Source organism: Solanum stenotomum, chromosome 6 (genome assembly GCF_019186545.1).
Source record: "Solanum stenotomum isolate F172 chromosome 6, ASM1918654v1, whole genome shotgun sequence".
Lineage (NCBI taxonomy): Eukaryota > Viridiplantae > Streptophyta > Magnoliopsida > Solanales > Solanaceae > Solanum > Solanum stenotomum.
Window position 1 is genome coordinate 14,758,727 of NC_064287.1, and position 6,536 is coordinate 14,765,262.

The window sequence follows — 6,536 nt, forward strand, 5'->3', positions numbered from 1 at the left end:
GGGGTAAAAAATTAAAAATTAAAATTAGAAATATCTTTAAAAAATAACTTTTAATATTTTTTTTGGGGATGGTGGTAGGGGGCTGGGGTAGGGTGAGGTAAAAAAATTGAAGTTAAAAACATTTTTTTTTTTTTTTTTTTAAACAAGCTTTAAATTTTATTTTTTTGGGGGTGGGGGGTGGGGGTGTTGGGGGCTGATTTGAGCGTAGGGACAAAATAAATTGATTTTTTCAAAAAACTAATAGTAATTGTAATTTGAAGTTGAAAGAGAGTTTTGGAAAATGTTTTCCTTAAGTTTTGAAGAGAAGTCATTTTCCTTAAATTTAAGGAAAATAAGTTAATTTAGAAAACATTTTCCAAAACATTTAACCCAACTAAACATAAGAAAATTGAAAAACATTTATGCAAAACTTAACAAGAATACTTAGACGTATGATTAGAGGTACACTAAACATCGTCTACCACTTGACAAGATGAAGTTGAAACAACATAACCGAATTTAAAACTTATTGAGTACCCAAAGAGAGGACATTTTTAACAATTGAAATTGGAAAATAAGATTAACTTGGGGATTCCAAATTATCAAAGAAACAAGTCGACATGAATCGAATCAAGACAATGACACCATAGCCAGGGGCGGACCCACGTTGTATCCAGGGGTTCACCCGAACCCCCTCGGCAAAAAATTACATGGTATATTATAAGGTAAATTTTCTGTATTTCTGTAGATATATATATTTTGAACCCCCTCAATAGCAAAGAGAAACTGATGGCGCAGTGGCAAGAACCCCCAAAATTATTATGTATGTCACTAGTTCGAATCCCAGTGAAAGCGTTTTGTTTTTTTCTTATTCAGTTTCAGTGTTTTTTTTTAAATTTTCAGCTCTGTTTCTTTATTTTTTATTTTTACTTTAAAAAATGTGCTAAAAGTTTGATTTTAAACCCATAAGAATTTAAGGTTTCCATTTCCAAAGGCTTATTTCACGTTTATATTTTTATTTTTCGAACCCCCTGAACAAAAATCCTAGATCCGCCACTGACCATAGCATGAGCAAAAAAAATAAAATAGAGATTCACAAAGCAATGCTAACAAGACATTCAATCTAAGAATAAAAGTAAATAAGAGCTACAAAATAAAATAGCCAAGCACACAAGCAAGAAATAAAGATTTGAAAAGAGAGAAGATTACCTTTCCCGGAGAAGCGACCTGAGACAACGAACACAAGAGTAACTTCTAGCACCACAAGAAAATGAGCTCCAACGAACCAATGGGCTCGGAAACAAAAGAAGAGGACGATTTCCTCTGAAAAATTCTTACACCAGAAATGCTCTTTTAGCAATCCAAGACTCCTATTTCTTGATGAAAATTTGTGTTTTTTGGTAGTCCCCTCCCCGAGTGAACGAACAGGGCATATTCTGGGTTTGCTGGTTTTGGGTCGTTTTGGTTGTGTTCGGGGAAGAAGACGACGCCGGGTTGTATGGTTTGGGTGCACGTGTATTGCTGTTGGATTGTTGAATCGGTTGGTATTGTGTTTGAAGAAAGGATATGGGTCTTCAATTAAAACAAAAAAAGCTTTAGTCGATTTTTGAATATTTATAAAATGTGATATATATATATATATATATATATATATATATATTCTAGTCTTACGGTACGTGCGTTGCACGTGTGTATCGTATATATAGTATATGATTTTATAAAATAGAATTAATATTATTAAATGAAAATTTTTTAGTAAATAATTATAATTGAACAAACATAAGACAAGTGTTTTTAAAGTATTAATACATATTGTCATAGAGTTACTTGTATTTTAAGATCAAAATTAGGGGTGTACATGTCAAACCGTAAAGTCAAACCGAACCGATGAACCAAATTAAATCGGAAAAAAAACTGATTTGTGGTTTGGTTTGGTTGGTTTGGCGTTGGAAAAAAAAATCGACCACTCTTGGTTTAGTTTGGTATTCAAAGAAAAAAAGTCAAATCGAACCCAAACCAAACCGACATAATACAAATATATAATTTTATTTTATTTATAGATAAAATATATTATTTATAATCTACTTTGTTAATATATTTTTAGTTAGTTTATAGTTTTTAATGTTTATATATATTATTTCAAATTTGGGCTTGTAAATATTTTATTTTGTATTTATAAGATCAGAAGTTACAATGGTATTGTTATAGTTTTTCAAATTCGAAGTTAACAGTTTACTTTGTAAATATTTCGTTTTGTATTCAGTTTGATTGTAGCGTTTAATCTTATTAATTTAACATACTGAACGTTGATATTTCAAAAAAAATATTTTGTACTCATGTGAATTTATAGTCTTTTCAAAGATTTAATTTCTATTCATTTAACATTTTTTAAGTTTAGCTTATCAGATAGGTAAATGAAAATATATTTTATCTCTTTTTCAAACACCGTATAGTTGTAAAAAAACAAAAAAAAACCCGAAAGAACCGACTAAAGCCGAAACCGAAAAAACCGATTTTATGTGGTTTGATTTGATTTTTAGATTTAATAAACCGACATAATTGATTTAGATTTTTTTTTAATGAAAAACCAAACCAAACCGACCTATGTACACCCGTAATCAAAATGACCAGATATCATTAAAACATTTTAAAATACATTCAAAGATTAAATATGGGAGAAAGTGACATTTCTTTAATAATATTATTTCTTACTTCACTCAATTTTATAAACAAATCTAACCAACAAAATAGAAAAAAAAATATCCATTAAAAAGTGTCACCAATAGCCATTCCTCTTGAGGCTATGAACATAAATGATGTACACCGTTTAAGTACAAATTTTGTCTTAAATATTCATACTTGAAATTTAGTATGCGCATGACACTAATAAGGATTACCATATATATATATATTTCAATATTTTATCTTTATATGTAACATATCTTTTACAAAATATTATTACTCTATTAATATTTGAGTAAGGCTATCATAGAGAGGTAATTTTACCAAAATGTGTACTTGGTTGTTATCATGAATGATGGTTATATACACTTCAATAGAATAATTTAATTTAATATATGAATAACATCTCCTATGGTGAAAAATATTTCATTTCATTTAGTTTATACCTTATCTTTGTGGAATGTCTTCTCTTTTTTTCTGCCGCATACATACCATATAGTTGTTGTCTAATAAAACTATCTAGTATCTTATAGAAATTGTATCATGATAAAAATTATTTAAATTTTTCAATAATAAATATTAATAGATGAATAAAATGTAAAATATTAATTATAGAATCATTAATTTGATTTAAGATCATTTGATGATTAATCACTATTTTCTTATCTATTTTTATGTAGCTAGTAAGGAGTGTATCTTGTGACATAAAGAAAAATTATATGGAACAATATATAGAGATGAAAATATATGTTCATGCTATATTCACTGTAGTGTTCCATTTGATTTAAATCTATTGCTACCAACACTTTACTTTCTCCATTCATTTTTACGTACATATCTATTAAAAATAATTATTATTATGGTTATGTTATCATATTATAAGTAAAAGTGAAAATCTATTTTTGAAATAGTGAATTTAACATCAAAACTAATAATATAATGGACTACGTTGATACCCATTGATTTAGAAAAATTAGGAAGAAATTCCTTCGTTTAAGGAAAAAAAATAAAAAAGAAAAAAATAAAGAAGAAATATCTTACCCAAATCATATGCCTTTTTTCATATATGTTTAATATTATTGTCTCTCCCACAACTTTTCATCACTGTTAACTAATGAAAATGGTAAGAAAAAATACGAGTGTGAATTGATGAATGATTTGCTACAATTTTTTCACCAACTTTTTCTTATGAGGTACCTCAAATTTCATTGAATTTCAAACTTAATCAGTTTTTGTAAATAACACTTGAGAGTTTTTAAGAAGAAGAAGAGTAGAGAACTTAAAGAAATTGTTGTTTAAAAGTGTGAGGAAACCTCTTTTTTTATAGCTACCAAATAGTAGTATGAATAGGTACTAATTGTGTCTTATCCGAAAAGTCACAACCTTTCGAAAAAGTCACTACTTATCGGGAAAATCACAGCCCTTTGAAAAAGGCAAAACTCATCAGAAAAGGCACAACCCTTTGAAAAAGTCACAACTCTTCGAAAAAATCATAATCCTTCGAAAAAGTTGCAACTCATTGAAAAAGTCACAACTCATTGAAAAAGTCACAACCCTTTGGAAAAGTCACAACTCATTAAAAAAGTCACAATCCTTTAATTTGATAAGGTATCTACTTTCAATATAATAAAATTAATTAAATTAATAAATAAAATAAAGGGAAAATGCATAAGTACCCCCTAGCCTATGCCCAAAATCCCTGAGACACACCTAACATTTACTAAGGTCCTATTACCCCCCGAACTTATTTTATATATAATTTTCTACCCCTTTTCGGCCTAAATGACACTGTATTGCAGGGCCAGCGTGTGTTGGCAATTTTTTCAAGGATAGTGTCACGTAGGCCGAAAAGGGGTAGAAAATTATATATAAAATAAGTTCGGGGGGGGGGGGTAATAGGACTTTAGTAAATGTTAGGTGTGTCTCAGGGATTTTGGGCATAGGCTGGAGGGGTACTTATGCATTTTTCCTAAAATAAATTGTGTATTTTTAATTGGGGGTATTATAGTAAGTCAACATTCAAGTTTGGGAGTTCATGCTTTTAAGGTTTTTTTTTATATATATATAAATTAGAAAATGAGGCAAAATTATTTTAAAAATAACTTGAAAAACATTGCGAATTTTATAAAATCAATTATTTCAAATCGTTTGTTATTAAAGAAGCTCAATGATTAATCTATATTGTGGAAAGCGAAAATTGGGTGTCAACATACACCATCATATCAGTCAACATAATTATATTAATACTACATGAAAAGAACAATAATTAATTGAAATAAGCTAATTAAGTTGTGTAAAGAGAGTGATGAACCTTAACTTGTTAATGAGTGTTTGAAAACTGATCAACTTCCTATGAGGCCACCTTGTAATTCTTAAATCCCTACCTGTTTTCTTCAAAAGTGTCAACCAAATATGAAGCTCCTTTGTTGCTCAAGTAATTGACATATAAAATTACTTTGAAATTGTATCTCGTGACAACATACTTAAACTATTAATCTCCTCTCTAATTTTCGTTACAATAATTTACTCATCATCCATTATCATCTCATCTTCATTAATCTTATCATCATATAAAAACAATTGTTCCTTCCCTGTATTTTTTATTAATCCAAATTCACTCCTCATTTCGTTCTCAAACTCTCCTGCATCCATATATAACAAATAATACTCATGAATTATTTTTTTAATAAAAAATAGTAATATATATATATATATATATAAAATTCAACCTCACCTAGGATAAGGCCATAAAAAGATGAATCAACAAGAGTACTACATTCCATTTCCATCAAATAATTATTACTATTTGCAATATTTTCTTCAATAATAGACAAATCACAGTGTCCTGAAAATTTACTGTTTTAAAATGTAACATAGTATTATATATAAACTGCAGACAATGAAGTTTTATTGATAAATCCATATTAAATTTTGGATTATCACAAAAATTTATAAAATATTGACCAACTCAAGTTACTGGTTAATAAAGTCATATTAATATTTAAGTCAAAATATACGACTTAAATAAAATCTAAATTACATTTGGGTCAGTCCATTGAGTTGACGATACGAGCCCAACTCATGTTGTTCAAGCCCAAAGTCCTCTAAAATTATTTGAAGACCGAAATACCCTCAAAATCCTAGCTCACAACTATATAATGGAGTCTTCATAAGACCAAAAGGGAGAAGAAGAAAAAGAAGAACACACAGAGATACATAGAGAATTGCTCTTCAGTGGTGATATGCACGTCTTCCGCATGAAAAAAATGTCTTCACTCCAAGTGTTGAGCCGCAAATATTCCATCAAATCAAGAGAAGTCATGAAGAGAAGAATAAGGAGATTACATAAATTTTCTTAAAGATTTCATGATGATTGTAACCTTCGCATAAATTCAAATTCATATGCTCTTGTTTGCTTACTATTTTTCTTTCTTGTTTGCTCTATTTTAGGGACGATACTTTAGACACACACAAATTGACATGCCCAGTGAGACAATTTTTACCTCACATCTATTCTTTTCCAAAATCAAAGTTCAAGATCACTGAGATGAATTCCAAGAATGTCAACTCGAAATCTTTATCTGCATCTGCATCCGCAAAAATTAATGGATCCAAATTCGGTGTTGCTGTGGAAAACATCATTGATGTTATTGCTGTAAGAATGAGACTTGTCACAAGAAATCAATCCAAATTTCTAGGACAACAAGCCTCACGAGTGTCGTCTGAATCTGTTATTGGCTTTGGTTCGTCTCCAAAAGGTGTGAAGTCTCCCGCAAATCGATGTTATTCTCCATTATCTATTATGGTGATGCAAGTGATGGTGATCAAAACTTCCACCATAGAAGAACAACTTGTAATTTGGACGAAAGCAATTG

At 29.4% G+C, this 6,536-nt stretch overlaps 1 pseudogene; it reads right to left on the reverse strand.

Annotated features, from left to right (window-relative positions):
- LOC125868507 (protein RKD1-like) overlaps positions 1 to 5,654 on the reverse strand; it is a 15,294-nt pseudogene extending 9,640 nt beyond the window's left edge.
- Positions 5,655 to 6,536: the final 882 nt, after the last annotated feature.